Source organism: Hetaerina americana, unplaced genomic scaffold (assembly GCF_022747635.1).
Source record: "Hetaerina americana unplaced genomic scaffold, ioHetAmer1.1.p SCAF_13, whole genome shotgun sequence".
NCBI lineage: Eukaryota > Metazoa > Arthropoda > Insecta > Odonata > Calopterygidae > Hetaerina > Hetaerina americana.
This window is the reverse complement of record NW_027286403.1, coordinates 16230489-16248136: the sequence shown is the minus strand read 5'-3', so window position 1 is coordinate 16248136 and position 17648 is coordinate 16230489.

The following is a 17648-nucleotide window of genomic DNA, read 5'->3' as shown; positions in this document are numbered from 1 at the left end:
ATTACTTTAGAAGTGAGTTCATTATATTTTAAACAAATTCCCTGTGAAATGCCTTGATTCTAGTATAGTTAACTAGTTGACAAAGTAAATAGTCAAAATTGATGTATGTTTTGATGAGTGTAGTCACATAATACAACTTTTATAATAATGCAGATTAATTGGATAACTTAATGGTAACTTAATGGTTACTAGATTGACTTTAAGTGTGACCCTAGGGAATGCATCACATATGCATATATTAGTTACATCATTAGCTAGAAGTAAGTCGTTTCAGAGGGAATTCATTTAAAATATAACTCGCTCCCAAAGTTAATTGAATTGATTAATAAAGAAAAAACATGCTAAAATATGTGCATTCAACTAGGCTTTAAAATTAATTTGCATTGCTAAAAAGTTAATTTTTTAGGCAATTTATTAATTTACATTTCTGTTAACCCTTTTAACACCCTGTAACATGTTTATTTTCTTAAAAAATCAAAAACTTTGCAATTTAAAAGTTAATTCGCCAACAGATTATTCTCATAAGAATAATTTTAGCTTGATGCCAATGAGAGATAATAGGAGATAAAGCAATCAGACCTCAGAAGTATATTAACCTTTTCGGAGATATTAAACTATGTAATTTTTTCTTTGAGAAATGAAATTTTTTATGAGCGTAAACAGGAGTAAAAATATGTATTCCTCGGTATTGCCTTAGAATTATATTTCAAGAGTGTCTGCTTTTCATTAGGCTTTGAAATCATTCGTGGGAATTTTGTACAAAACAGCGGGCACTCTGATGAAAAGGTCCCTGGACCAGTTGCAGCTTAGGGAGCGACCGAATACACAAGTATGAATGAATTACCTTCTAAAGCCGTGGGATCCCGGCTGTTGCATTCTGTCTGCTTTTCCTCTTGAGTCGTATATCGCTCTTGCGTTGCATATAAATTTGTATGGCTCAGTACCGGATCTGGGGGTGAGAGAACGGTGTCTACGATCCGGTCTCCAACACGATGTTTCGTACGACCATGAGACTTGAATGAGGGGGCAAATCGTGATGTGACGAAAGAAAAAATGACATTTTATAATTTATTGAACGCATGGGGAATTATGTGCATAACAGCGGGATCATTGATGAAAGGATCACTTGACCAGCTATATTTCAGCTTGGGGAGCGAGTGAATAATATAATATTTAAACTTGGTATTTTAATTATTAAATTTGGGTTATTGAGTTACTAAGTCAATGGCGTTAAGTTGAATTAATCTTATGGAGTGCCGCATCCTCTCTATAGCCGCCTTTGTAAAGGGCGTTCTGTGAGCTAGGCGCTACCTCCAAACGCAAGGTACTGGGCCTACTGCTCTCAGCATGTAAAAACCATTTTTGGATGAGATGCGATGTCTTAAGCAAGCTCCTTCAGTGTCCTGGGAGCAATCTCTTCCGGACCTGGTGATGTTTGTTTTTATTTTTCTTCAATGCTTTTCTATTCTCTCCTGGGGAAATAACAATACGTCACTCATGAACTCTTCGGGTATACGAAGGACTTCGTTTTTTGCGCCAATATTTTGGTTTTATCCCATCATGATGTCTGGGAAGAATAATTGGTCTCTCGTTGCCGTCCTCAATTTTGTGTTTAACGTGAATCCATCGCTGAAATGACCGCTCCACTAGGGTGACGTCTTTGCAACCCTCAGTGAGGTACAGGCGCTACAGGGATTGCCTATCGTCCTGACTCTCACCCTTCTACATACCTGTATATGACTTGGGTGACCCTACTACTTGGAGCAATTATCATTACTCCCGCCAGAACAGCTACACCAGAACACACCAACGTTCCTACCACATCAAGGTTGTGGTCCTTGGGTAAGAGTTTTTTTGCTAATCCTAGCCTTCATGTATAAACTCGTAGAAATACGCTCGTCGGCAGTATAAAGTTAAGTATGAATTGCGTTCCTGGCATTTAATTTCCATTTACTAAGCACTAAAGTTTTTTAGTGATAATAGATCGAAGAGCTCTACGGTGTTCCGATTTTAGGGCTTTTTCTTTGCTACTACATTCAAAATATCATTGTAACCACCTCAGCTGTTATTTAAACAAAGAAACTTATTTGACCATTGAAAAATGACAATCTGATATTTAATCACTCTAATTGAAAAATATGTCTATGCATTGAATTTGGGTTCCTGATTTACTTAGAAGTCAATTAACGGTACAATGAAAACGCATGAGTATCCGAACATTTGTGTTCACGTTTAATTAATTGTTACAGGAAAAAGTTTATAAATTTCTTTTGTAAAATGTATCTTATTATGCATAGTGCTTTTTCAAAGGACATGCCTACAGTTCACGTGTTGTGAAGTAGCGTATATGCGAATGAAAAATGGAAGATAATAACAACGTTTCCAAAGATTTAAATACTAATAACTTTCTAATTCCTTCTATCCCTGGTAGTAGTTGGTAATAAATCAACCTTTTGCTAAGTATTTAGTACATTTTCACCAATATTTAGTGTTCACTTCAGGTTGAACTTTTCCACCGGCTTTAGTTAATGCAGTCCTATTTTAGTATTTGTCTTAGTTTTCTTATTTCTCGAAAACAGCATAACCATTGTTTTGCTTACATTGATTCTCATTTCATACCTATCGCACTGTCCTTTCAATGTGTTCAGCAATGCCTGCAACCCCTTGGCTGACTGACAAACTAAATCTTGATCATCCGCAACCTAAATGATTAATGAATTCTCCACCGACTTCCATTCCTATCCCCAGTTCCACACATGCCTCTTTAATCATTTCCTCCACATACGTTGAAAAGAACAAATAATAATGGACAACATTTTCTTACCCCTTTTCCTAACACTGCCCATCTCGACTCTCTACATCTACATCAATACCCTGCAAGCCACCAAAAAGGTGTGTGGCAGGGGGTGCAGCACCAGGAGGAAAGGGTAAGGGATGAGGGGATTAGGGTTTTTCAAATGGATGGGGAAAGGTAAGGGGAACCTGCAAAAAAAATATATATGACTCTCCATCCACCACTCGCAACTGAGCGGTCTGGGGTATTTACAGGTTGCAGATAAGCTGCATATCCCTCGCCACATATTCACTCTATCAAATACCTTCTCGAAGCCTACGAAAAACATAAATTCTGATTGTATTCTACTACATATTCCTCACTACTCCTATGGTATCACGTATACCCCTCCTCCTCTGAACCCAAACTGCTCATCATAAATCATTTACCCTCCTCTCTACTCGCTTATTGATGATCCTGAGAACCACTTTAGCTGCGCGCGAGATCTAACTTATTGTTCTATGGTCCTCACCGTTAGCTGCCATTCCCTTTTTTTGGCATTGACCTAAGATTATTCTGAGGAAATTTTCAGGCCAAATCCCTCCCTCATAAATCTTAGTTCATGAATCAATTAAATATAATTAGTCCATCTTCTCCTCTCATCTTCTCAACCCTTAAATAGTTCCGTGGGATTGTTATCTATCCCCACGGGTTTATTTGATTTAAATTCCCTTGATACCCTTTCTATCTCACTGTCGACTAAACCTGGACCTAAGCTATCCTCATCCATGCCATATTCTCTTTCTATGCCTCACCTTGCTGGCATAATGTCTTGATCATACACTTTTTCCATATATTCCTTCCATTTATCTTGGATCTTTTCTGGTTCAACAAATATTTTTCTGACTTGCCTCTGGTTGTTTTCCGGGATTTTCCCTTATTACTTCCAGGCAGTGCTTTCACCTCCCTGCACGGCACACCAATTTCACCCTTCCTTTATAAACTTTCCATATCCTCGCACTACGTATTTCACCGCACTTCTTTCTCCCTATTCGTTTCCCGCCTTAATTTATTATTTTATTCTACAAGAATTGTATATTGTATATACTTCATGCTGCCGAAATATGTTTGTACCATTTTTCCATTTCCTTCTCTCTTCTATTTTATAGTCATCTCGTCCGTATTCATGGTTTCCTTGTCCTTTTTACTGTTCCTATAGTTTTATTTGTGGCTTTCGATATTCCTTCTTTCATATATTCTCATTCTTCCTTTATAGTACCCAGCTTCCTGTCCTCACCCATAATTTTCTCTGAAGCCTACTGAAACTCATATCTTTTCGTTCATGTTCATTCTTCCAAATTACATTTCCTCAACCGGGTTCAGTGTTTTATCTTTTTGAATCGGATATTACCTTTAATTAATGCTTAACTGTGATCTGACTCCGCATCCTCTCCTGGGAAACTGAGATTATTCACGCTATTCCTAAATCTGTCCTTAACCATAATATAGTATATTTAGGTTTAACATGTGGTCCCACGTTGAGGAGGCTTGGGAGAAATACCAATACATTAAGTGAATAGTCTTGTTGATGTCACAGTTGAGATAAAATATATTTCGCCCAGTTACTGAAATATGACAAAAATGGAGAATAAAAATGCAGTGCAGAGTGAACCAAGTAAAATTGGTGAAAATTTTCGGGCGGTTAAAAATAGGTTTTGATATATTTTTTAAGACTTTTTTTGGCGTAGTACGACTCTTTCAGGATATGTGTGTTGATTTGGACTAGGATATTCAGGAGGTTTAAAATACTTTACGTGGCTTTTCAGAATCATATCCGATGAGACGGTAATCTTTTTGCTGACGCGATAATCTTTCTGCTGACACAGAATTAGCAACTTTCTGAACAGTATTATCTACATCTACTTAATACCCCGCAAACCACCGTAAGGACGTGTGGAGGGGGTTTTAGTGCACCACTCATAATTAATAAAAAACCGAGTGCAAAAGCCACATATTTTTAGTATCCACGAACAAATCATGGTGTACATTCTTGCGGGAACACTCACACCCCACACACATGCAAACACTCTAACTACAAACTAGCATACTCATGCACCTACTAATGTACCTGATACCTTTGCAATGTTTAATTTTGTCCCGACTTGTAAATTCAATGTTTTTAATATTTCTAAAGTGACTTTGGTTTCTTACTATTATGATTTCTGATTGTTCGGGGAAAGAATGAGTATTTGTATCTATCTGTACTGGAATCTATCTCCCTTATTTTATCTTTGTGGTCTGATCTACCTAAGTAGTGTGGGGCAAATATAATTCCTTTAGTGTCATCGTTTAACTCGTTTGTTTAGAACCTCTCTAAAAGTCTCGCTAGTTCCCTTCGTATTTCAAGTGGGTCCAAGCCTAAATCCCCTAAGAAACCTGTCCCACTTGTGTTCTTATCATAACATTTTTTAACGAATCTAGCGGATTTTCTCTAGACTTTATCTAACTCTTTTTATTAAATTTTCTCCCAAAGATCCCAAATACTTGCGGCATATTCCAAAAGAGGTCTAACTAGAGCAAAATAACATCTCTTTTTAACTTTCTCATTACATTTCACCACCACCCGTTTGATGAAGCCGAGTTTCTTTAAAGCGGATCCGTATATTGTCCTGATATGTGCACCCCATGAAAGGCGTGGTGTTAGAACCAGCCCCAATAACTTAACTTGATTTGCCGTATTTAGTACTGAACCCTCTATTTCGTAGTTTATGCCCTGTTCGCCACTTCCTTTGTTCAAAAATTTCAAAACTGCGCATTTGTCTGTGTTAAGCATCAATCCCCATTCCTTGCACCATTCCGAGATTGTGTTTAGGTCTCTAGAGAGTAGCTCGCGATCTAGTTGGCTCCTTATTTCCCTGTATAGCACCTCGTCATCAACATATAACCTGAGATTGCTGCTAACGTGTGCGCATAAGTCATTAATGTATATTAAGAATAGAAACGGCCCTATTACACTACCCTGGGGGACGCCCAAAGTTACATCACTATCCGTTGAGCACAGCCCATCGATGACTACAATTTGCTTGTGATTTGACAAGAATTCTCTAATCCAATTAATAATTTTCTCATTGATTCTATAGTACGAGTTTTAAGTTTATGCAACAGTTAATTGCGTGGGACGTTATCGATGGCTCTTTTGAAATCTAGGAATACTGCATCGATTTGTGTGTTGTTTTCTCCCGATGTAAGTATATCGTGAATGAAGGCGAAGCATCCACGTGCTCTTCCCCAGCTACCACAACCCGTCACGCTCGATGGCGCAGTAGGCCGCCTCCTCACCCCACCCTCCCTCCCCGCTGGAGGCCCAGATGCTACCTCCTGTCCTACACCCGAGGTGGTGTCCATGCGCAAGCATCACCCCAGAGGGGGTGTCGTCCGTGGAAAGCCGGGAATGGAAGGACGGGGTGCCCTCGAGTTGCGGCAGTAGCGAAAGGAGACGAGGGGAGGCCACTAAAATTCTCACTCAAAAATCAACGCAGAGCCTGAGAAAGCAATTAATTTAAAAACATTTATCAATCACTTCGAGTTATTCAAAGGAGTAATTGAGGATGCATTTTCCAATAATGTGAGATAAGAATGGTACAGGGATTGTTGGGACTATACACTTTAAGCTGCTTATAAACAGTTATGGTCTACAACAGGTATTAATTGAATCTAAAACGTGAACTTAATGATAATGGTGATTAAAAGAACTTAAAGTACTCGAGCATCATTACTCGTTCATGCAAATGGGGTCGCCTAGCTATGAGCGTATTTTTATCTGCAGCTTCATTCGGATCAAAACGGTATAAAGCGATTTTACACAGGGATTCATGATAATCTTGATAATATGGATTCTCTCTCTGGCCCTCAACCTGAGTGTACGTGCTTACTGAGCGCTCCTGATAACCGGCTTGACCCACCTCAGTCTACCTGCCTGCCAGCCTGCTGCTTGGTGCTTTTGAATTTAGTGAAGTGTAGTGTAGATTCAACGTCTACGTTGTTTCGTTTGTATAGTTTTTGTTTTGTTTGTGATTAGTTATCCGTAATGTGTGGTAGTAGTAGTTAATTTTAGTGGATTGCGGTGGTTTTTGCCCCTCGACTCTGATTGGTTACCGGTGAGTGCTTTCCTTTTTTACTAACTTTTTTCCCTCTGAAAACCAGACCTTATTCAAGCATCGTTTTTTCCGCTTAGGCTTCATATTCCATTCCAAAGTGTAACTTATTGAGTGAGTTAAATTTAGCTAACCCCTCTTAGAAATTTTAGCATAGTGTATACAGGTTAGCTTTTGTTGGGCACTCGGTTGTTTAATAAGGATGGCTACATCTAGTCCCCTGTTTCCATGCTCGAAGGCACTGGCGAATGCACGGATTTAAGGGCTCGTATTGTCATGTTGGAGAGGATGGCGTGGGAGCTTCGATCGGAGATCGCCGGTAGCAGGGCTCCCCTCAGGAGATGTGGTGCTCGGGGTGGGAGTACGAAAATCCGCCAGGCCCATAGGAATGCACGGATTCGTCCGAATGGTACACTTGGCTGCGCGATTAGAGACCTACCTCGTGTCCCATTTCTCAATGAAGGAGTGTCTCTCGTCCGTAGGTCGGACTATTGGAGGGTCGTCTTTCGGGGCCGGGGGAAGGTAACGCTGCGGCGATGATTGGACTCTGCGGAGGCAGATACCATCTCCGTCTCCAACAGGTACCAGCTGTAGGATTACAGCACCACCGTACCTGCAGCTCCTACCCCTACTCCGAGGATACTGCCGAGGGTAAGGCATCAGGGCTCGGGAAGGGAGGGAACCGTTATATTGGGTAGTTCTAATGTCCGGCGGTTAATGTATCCGCTGCGCCGCAGAGACCAGCAGGAGGGAGGTGTTGGACTCTTGTCGCCCTGGTGTATACCTGACGGTGGGATACCCCAGGCGACGCAGGCGGTGAAGGTGGCCGTCAGTAATACGAGTTGCTCAAAGCTACGCATTGTGGCTCATGTGGGGACAAACGACGCCTCGAAACGTGGATCTGAAGAGATCCTGCACTCCTTTAAGGAGATACACTCGGAGGTGAAACGAGTCGAGGCGGAGTTGAAGGTCCCAATTGAATAAAGTATTTGTAGTATTGTGCCGCGTATATACCGCAAGAGGCTCGCATGGAGCCGAACAGAGGGCTTAAACCAGAGATTGTTGGGATTTTGCCGGGAAATCAGAGCAAACCTTTTTGATCTGAGGCCTGTCCTCTCATCGTATCGGGTAGAATTTAGTTAGTATTTTTGTCACTGCAAATCAGGTTACGCCTCTCAGATCCTAAAAATAATAGAACAAACTATCAATTGTATTAAAACAACACACAACCCGCGTCAGCAAAATTGGTGCCTCGAAATACATAAAAGATAATAATACGAGTGAATGTAATACTTGTGCCTCTCTTAACCATGAATCGTCTCGAAACAGTTTTGTGAGCATATATAAAACCGAAAAACAAAAAGTATATGACAAAATAAAAATTATAAATTTAAATTGCCGCAGAATTGGAAACCTAATATCGGATATTGAACATATTTTTGTAAGCACAAACGTAGACATAGCAGTTGGAACGGAGAGCTGGCTCACAGGAGATAAGAGTAAACAATGAAGTTTTTCCGAGCGGTTTAAAAATTTACAGAAGGGACAAACCGAATAGATTGGGTTGGGGAGTATTCATTGCTGTAAAGTCGCATCTTAGTAGCCAAAGATAGGAATGCGACGTAAATGACATAGATAGCGTTTGGTGAAACATAAAGGACAACAACGACAGAAGCTTATTCGTGTGCTCATTTTACAGACCCCCAGATTCTAATACAGATGTTCTACACAAGCTTGACGACCAAATGTCCACTTTTAGCAATAAACATAACAACAGTATTATTACAATCGCTGGTGGAACAAATTTATCGTCAATTGACTGGGACACGTACTGCGTAGGAAAATCTGCAAAAAACAGACATTCATGTCAAGAACTCCTTCATAGATTCGCAAAATACTCTTTAGAACTCTACCTGGCTTCTTCTAACTTCACTCTTTACGTGGCTCTTGCCGAGGAAGGATGTGCTCGATTTTGCTCCCGATAACCGGTTTGCCCGTACCTGAGCGTACCTGCTTGCCTGCTGTTGCTTCTGTGCCTCCTTAGTATGGTGCTGGCTTTGATTTTGTGAAATAGTTTGGTTTAATTAGTTTTTGTGCTGTTTGTTATTAGTGGTTTGATTTTTATGTGGTGATTAGATTTGTATCTGGTGATACAAATCTACCGTCAATTTACAGGGACACTTACTGCGTAAGATTACTGCCAAAAACAGAGATTCATGACAAGAACTCCTTCATATGTTCACAAAATACTCCTTAGAACAAATTGTTAAATCACCAACTAGGGGTCACAGCATGCTAGATATCTTTGCGATTTCTATGCCCGAAATCATTACAAACATTGAAATAATGGACGGAATCAGTGACCAAAAGGCTATATTTGTAGAGTTAAGAACCAAGTTCATGAAAATAAAAAAAGAAAAGCGTAAAATATACTCATTCAACAAGGCAAATTTTAACGGACTACGAGAATATTAAAAAAAAGAATTGACAGAACACCAGACAAAAACACTGACCACCAATACAGAGAATACGTGGAAATATTTCTTAAATATTTTACGCGAAGGAATGAAGACGTACATCCCATTCAAACTTAAATGCGACATTAAGAAACCTATATAGTACAACGGGGAAGTCAGGTCGGCATTAAAAAGGCAAAGAAGGCTAAAGTCAAATTAAAAAAAAAAATTAAAAAGTGGCCATATAGTTTATGTGAATACATCCAAACAGCAACTAAAAGAATGTCGTAGTAAGACGAAAAGTATCATGCACACAGCACTCCACTCTTTTAAAGCTAAAATGCTAAGCGAATATATTGTGGAAAGTCTAAAGTCATTCTGGTCCTATGTTAAGGAAATACAGGGTAAACGTCCAACTCTACATTCTTTGAAGACGGAAAACGGAGAAATTATCACAGATAGCGTGAAAAAGGAAAATACTTTAAACCATTTTATCCAGAGCGTCTACAATAAAGACACAAACGCACCAAACGATCCTCCAAACCCACCCAGAGAACATGTGAGCGATATAACACTGGCCAAGGAGTAAATAGAAAATCTGCTCCGTAGTATCAAAGCAAACAAAGCACTTGGTCCGGAAAAAACACTTGCTGGGATATTAAAGGAAATAGCTGAAGACATTGCCCCGTTTTAGAAATCGTTTTTCTGAAATCGATAGAAAAATGCTCAGTACCTCGCGACTGGAAGCTAGCCCATATAACTCCTTTCTATGGGGATAAACCAACCAATTACCGACCCATTTCCTTATCATAGATCTCTTGTAAAATATTGGAACACATTATTGTCACTAACATTATGAGATTTCTTGGTAGTAGGAAAATACTAATCCACAAATAGCACGGATTATGGAAAACCAAATCTTGCGAAAGACAACTTGGTCTCTTCATTCACGATATATATATATATATATATATATATATATATATATATATATATATAATAACACTACCCCATCTGTCTCAAAGGGAGGTGTGAAGGTGATGATAATATTTTCTAGAGTCTTGCCCAAGCTGAAAGAGATTATGTTTTTCACAGATCAGAAAACAGGGCAGGGTTTGTGTTTGCCCCTAAGGGCCGGTGAACAAATGGCTGCTTTCTCATGAATTCCTGGGAGGCCTGGTGTATAACGCGAAGCCATATACGATCGTAGGGGAAGGGAAATAAGCTGATTCCTATCGGATATTCGTTTGCCCAGGAATATTTCGATGACTACACTCTGATGCCGTAAAATATGCGGTGGAGTGAAAGGCTGAGACGAGAGGGGTTCGCTTTCTCTTCTCTGGATCTTTCAAAGCTCCGCGCAGGAAACATTTGTAGTTTCAAGAGGCGAATTGACTTGCTGATGAATACGCTCATAAAGTTCTAATTTATTACTTTAAATAAAATATTTCGCTCTTCAAAATTTATCTAAGGCTTACTTATTAGCCGTCTTCGTTCTTAACCTTTTCGTACTTGATTAGCAAGAGGGAACAGAGAACTAAAAACTCAAGGACTTCATTTTTTTCAAGAAGTTTCGTAAATTTCATGTCTAATTATTAAAATTATTAGATTAATAATTTGTAAAATTATTAATTTTTAAAATTAAATCAAACATACGTATTATGCATAATTAGTGTTTTTTACAATTAAAAATATAATGTTCACATTTTTTGGGGTACTAATAAGGGTACTATTAATTGTTCATAAAAGGAGCCTTTTAATAGTACTTGAGGGTACAAAGTACACAGTTATTATTTGTCCTAAATGTACATTGTTTTTTTAATCTTCAATATTATTCTCAAGTAGATACAAACTTACTGATGACGTATTACAATTTTTAATTTGTGATAAATGAGTGGAATAAAATTGTTTCTCTTAAAATTACTCTGCAAACAGTATTATATTTGCCATTTTTAAAGAATTATATTTTGCATGAGTTTGTCTCTTTTTCTTTTAAATTCATTTAGGAGGAATTACATCGTATTAAAGAGTAAGCCCGGGGAAAAATATTTGCCTTTGACTCTCAATATCAGCCCCTTCTGCCTGAACGTAAGATTTTACTCTCAACTCCAGCGAGACCGACTGCGTATTCATCGGCTTTTGAGTTTCGTAGGTCGGAGAATTAACTTCAGTTTTTCAATGGCCACCTGACCTCATTTTCTTGACAAAGCAATTTGTTTACACTGGAGGAAAGGTTTTGGAATGGCGAGGTGTTCACTCGGATTCCGAACTCCAACCTATTCTACTCGATACTCTCTTCTCCTGGAATCAAAGAGATCAGATTTTTAAATAGATTACAGGAGCGAAGAGGATACGGTATGAAGTTTGGAAATTGGGAGATGATTGGTGGTGGAATGAAACGCCTAGAGGTTTTCTGTCCAGTCTCTTTTTATTTGACCACATTCTTTGAGGGTGGAGCTGGGGCATTTACCGCGATGGCAAAGAGATAATCGAAGTGGGGTTTGAATTGTAGGCAGGGAGAAAAAAAGGCCTGGTGGGACGTTACAACTGGGTAAAGAGGATCCCATTTTTCAGTCATGTCGGTCCGCTCTATTCATTTATGCTCTCGGCCCGTTTCCATTTTTTCAGAGTTGTTGGATCCCTTTCAATATTCGACATGCTTATCAATGGTGTCTTTATTTTGTATCCATATTCATTTGCACCTTATGCGTTGGAATTACAAATTAAAGGCGAACTTTTCTAGTTAATATGAAAACCTACTGTACACATTTAAAGTCCGTCGACATAAATCATAGATGAACTTTTTAAAGGCAGAAATTTAGCGGAACATTGGTAGCCAGCTGCTATTTTGATCTATGATTCTTATAAAAATCAATGGTGTTTCCCATTGCTGAAAATAATGACGATGCAACTGACTTTTTTGATACATTCTTAGAACTAATGGAGAAGTATGAAGCTATGCAGAATTCTTTAAGAGGATATTTGTTTTTATCCTGCGTGGAGTAAATCTTTCAATGTCCACGTTTTCCTGCACAACAAAATTAAAATTTATTAGACTTTGTATTACTGTGGATGCATAGAAATAAAATCTGTTTTAATGTCATACGCTAATAATTTTTTTACAAGTATTTATGGTTTTACTAATACGTTGCCAGCGCATTTCGTCGAAAGCTTTTGAAACTTTAATTAGCAATATTAATTACTAATTAGGCAGCTCCTCTATTATGATTTAACTTTTTCAATTACACGCGAACGTGCTGCGTTTAATGATCAAGCGTTTAAAGGGTATTACCTAGTTAATCTTGGTATTAGATTCGCTATCCATATCACTCACCTAGGTTTCAGAGCCCTCGTGCGCGAGTATCACTCGCTGTTAAGAGTATAGCAATCGACAAAAGGGAGGACTCATCTCCTTCATTTAAATACTGTGGACTCAACTTACTTCTTGGCGAGATACGACAATGTCTCCCTTCCCCAGCATCAGCCTACCCTGATTCTCTCTCTCCGGAGACTCGAACCTCTGTTGTTTTGTACCCATTTAATATGATAAAAATAAGCATGTTCATCAAATCTTTACTTCGGTTCAGTGGATCATTAATTCCTGTTCATTACAAATTCCTCATTAGAAATCAACCATTTAATATGGGTGTATGAGTTAATTATCGGGAGCACAGAGTTTCAGAATCGGGATTAATAGACATTCAGAGAATTGTCTCATTATTTCCTTTTGAGCTTGTTGACAAAAAATTTCATAAATCCACACTTCAAAAAATGTCTGGTAAGACAGAGGTGGACATTCATACTTAGTATATTAGTCGGTGCAATAAATGCGCGAAATGGTACAATCTGGTGGCCATGACTCGGACTATAGCCCCGCCCACTAGCGGCGCTAGTTGCCTGAGACCCAATGAGACATCTGTGCTCGGCGGATTGTTGAGCTGTGCGTATGGTGCCAGTTATGTTAGTTTCTGTTGTCCTTGTTTTTACTGTTTGTCGAAAATGGAAATTGACGAAATCACGGAGCAATGAATTAATATCAAGTTTTTTGGTAAAAAGTGCGGTAAAAGTTGTCAAGAAATTTCTGAAATGTTGACAGCTGTTTACGGTGATAAGTCTCTGAAGAAAACACCCGTTTTCAAGTGGACTAAGCGTTTTAAAGATGAACGATGAGACGCAAAGGATGATTTAAGGCCAGGACGACCTTCAACCACCTGTGTTGACGACAACATTGATCGTGAGGTCATTTGTCCTTACCGATCGTCGAAAAACTGTCCAAATGATAGCTGTTGAACTGAATTTAGGAAAATCAACAGTGTACACTATTTTAACCGAACATGATGGATGGTTCCTTCAACATGACAATGCACCTGCACATTCAGCATTGATTGCTTGTCAGTTTCTGGTAAAATAAACAATCACCCTCCTTGATCATCCTCTTCCTTCGCCAGATCTCGCCCCGCGCGAATTTTTTCATATTCCCAACATGCAAAAATGTGACGAAGAGACATCACTGGGAAGATGTGGACACAATAAATCAAGAATTGACGAGAACCCTAAAAAACCTTACTGCCGATAACTTACAAGGGTGCTTTAAACAGCGGAAAAGAAGATGTAATAAGTGCATAGCAACGAATGGAGAGTGCTTTGAAGGGGAAAATATCGATGCAGACTAAATTTTGCAGAATAAAGTGAAATGGCCTCGGTTGGCGTTTTTTTTGGACAGGGTAGTATACTATCAAAATCTGATAGTTCTGGAATAAGGAATTCTGTAAAATTTTAGTTATTCATTTTATTCATCAAACATGTTTGATAGCAATTGGGATCTCATTTCAAATAAGTACTAATTTTGGTGAAAAGTGGGACAGAATGAATAATTTTGGTCCCATCCTTTGAAATCTGACGAAAATATTTGACGAAATATTGTAGAAATGGAATAAGAAGCCTCGGATAGCCAGCTTAAACCTGAGTGCAGTTATAATAATGCCGAGCGTTCACAATTGAATATATCTACCTTCAATAAGCAAGCATATTTTTTTGTAAATGATGGGGTGAAAATATATGTTCACAGAATGAGACTGTTATTTCACCAATATCAGCATATTTTCATTAATCAGAGAGTCAGTTACACTGCGGAAAGAATTTTGCTATGCGATCCCCGAAAAATTATATTTTCGTACACTAAATTTTATAAATGTCTGCAGAATTATCGTAAATGAACATTTTGCAACAAGCAAAAAATTTTCAGGAATAATGAACTTCAATATTTGCCTTATACGAACACAAACATTCTATTTTTTTGGACTTCTTATTTGTCTTTCCTACGCCAAAATCTTATGGCCATTTTGTGATTTTATCACAAATATACATTTTTTAATAGCATATTTCTCTGTATTAAGTAGTAGTGTAGCAGAAATTCCAGACCTATCCTTCCGTACCTACGTTCAAAATACCAGAAAAATCGAATGAATAGAGATAATTTCCGTTTGTTTTCCGAATTGTATGACTAGCTGTCTATAAGCTTTTTCCCTTTAGGCCTGAAACATCTAAAAGTACGCTTTACTAGCGTAGTTTTAGATCTCAATATATGAGAAAATTCAACTTCAACAGCATTTAATTATCTCATTTAAACTAAAGATGTCCTGCTCTTTTATAATTTTCTGGCTTTTAAATTTTTTAGTGGTATCCCTTTAACACAACATTCAGATAATTAATTATTCCTATTTTCAGATGTTCTTTTTCTGTTCAAATATCTTCGGCGAAACCAAAACGAAACACACTAAATATATTCTCTGATGCACTTATGAAAAAAGCATTTTATTTCAATTATTCATTTGTCAATTAGGTAAAATTTTTATAAAAATGTAAACGACGAAATAACTACTTTGTATTTTCTTATTACGTGTGCCCTATGACTGTTTGTTTTATATAAAGGGATAGCTCAATAGATAGATTCAGATAAATAGATTTCAGCTTTTTACGCTTAGATGTAAACGATACCATTGATAGTAACAGGCACGAGAGCTTAGGCATAGTGCGCACACGAAACGCATCCGGGTTAATAAATTAGTCATGATTTATGCTAGAAGTGCACCGGGAAATTAGCAAAAAACGGGAGACTTATCCCAGTATAATGCTGAGGAATCAGGGTTGGACAATTAAAATAGAGAAGTAGCAAATAGGAATTAATCTAGGGAAACAAGTGTCTCAGGAGTTCTGAAAGGAGAAAAGTAGCAAACATGATCCTAGAAAAACAATGAATATAACGTCTCCGAATATCCATTTGGAAAGGGTCAAATGCACAATATCTTTTTCTGATGAAAGTAAATATAAAAATAAAAATAAATGAAATATTCAAACGACTTTCTGGGATAAAAAATTGATGGTTAAATTAATTATGTAAATTCTCCTGTTATGAAGAGAGTTATAATGCAAAAAAGACGGGACGCAGATTGTTGTAGACAGGAGAAAAATGTAAGTGAACCAAGAATCGTCCCAGCTTTCAGTAAAATCTGAACAAAAAATATGTGCAAAATCACGGTAAGAAGATAAAAAGGCGAACGAAACTTTATTGTGGCCTTTCGTACAATCAAGTGAGGAATAGAATAAGAAAATAAGAAATTGCATTGGTAACAACTGTTGAACGAAGATTAGTTACGAAAACTATATCCTTAAACTTTCTAAGGTACTCCTTTTAATTGTCCTTGCCCAAATAAAGGCCTCTACCTATCTTAAGCTTGGGGGAAGTAACAGCGTCATTGATTCTTTAATTCATCACTTCTTCGGTAAACAACTGTTCCTAATTCATAATTCAACCATAATAAATGATAATAATTGTCAGAATTATGAAGATTAAATAGAGCGAACTGCTTGCAGCTATAACAACAGAATTATTTCTAAACAATCTATGATTTTTCCCAGGATATCAGGATGTCTTGTGTGGTATAGGCCGTTTTATTGTGAAATGTGATATACGTACAATTGTAAATCCCAATATATCCCAATTTTCTAGTGTAATATAAAGGCAACCCCGGAGAGGTTTGGATCGACGTGAAAATTGACGGAAAATCCTGAATATTGGTTTAGTCAATGGCCTCAGTAATTCTAAGGAAAGTTGAACGAAATGCCGTTGGCAACATAGTTTTGTCAACTTAGCGTTTCCTAGGAAATTGAAGAATGCAAAATATTGAAACTATCACGTGTGGAAAAATTATGCATTTTCAAATTTCATGAATACCTAATAAAAATCCGGAAGCTGCCCCTCCATTCGTTTCGTATCACTTGGTTGATCGCGTCGGCCCGGCGGGTGGGACCCTATGGGCTGGCCGATTGACATCTTCGCTCGCCTTCCCAGCCTGAATGTCACGGTCTCATATTGAGCCTCTGGAGTATGTCACGCCATAGTTTAATACCGCATATAGCTTATGATACGAAATAACTTTAATGCGAAAACTGAGGCACCACAGGATTACGATCGTTGAAGTCTCTCGCTCCACAAACTTAAATGCAACTCTTGAAAATATTTCTGACAGCCCTAACGGAAACAGTTTGGAATTTTTAAAAGACCCATCTATTGTGGTAGACAATATTCGACGGATGAAACATGAGTTTAAATTATAATAAAATGAGTTGAAAATGAGTTTATGGCATTTTTGCTATTTACAAATGGGAGAATTCTGACGCCTGCTTATCTTCATAAATTCGATGCTGTAATTTTATCATCCTGTTGATTATACCACTTCTTATGCGTTTCCGAGTGCGTATAGCATACACTCAAGGATACACCCGTCGAAGCAAAAAAGTTATTTTATGGTTTGGAAATGGAAACTGCAAGTACAAGGTCTGTCCCAAAAATAGTAGTACTTATTTTTTCCCGGATAAACGGACGGACGGGTGGCGGTTTCTCTGGAACCCTAGTTCCTCTCTCCCCTTGGTAGTGACGAGGGGGTAGCAAAAGCTGGATGGTCGTTGTTTAAAACGTTTTCTCGTGTATGATGTGCTCGGGGTTGAACCTCAAAGGCTCTCTTGAGCAGTATATGCCGGTATTAGTATATTTTACGTTTTATACGTGGAATGTGTATCCTGTAGGTAATGATAATGTGTATCCCGTCAATACGAGGGTGGCTAATTATATTTTGAGCCTTGATAACACTTAAGGGCTTTAGGCGCCATCTGACGCTTCCATGTGAAAGTTTGACCCTTTGAACGTTAACTTTTTCAGAATATTTTGTCGTTTGATCATAACTTGTGTTGTTTACAGTGACTCGA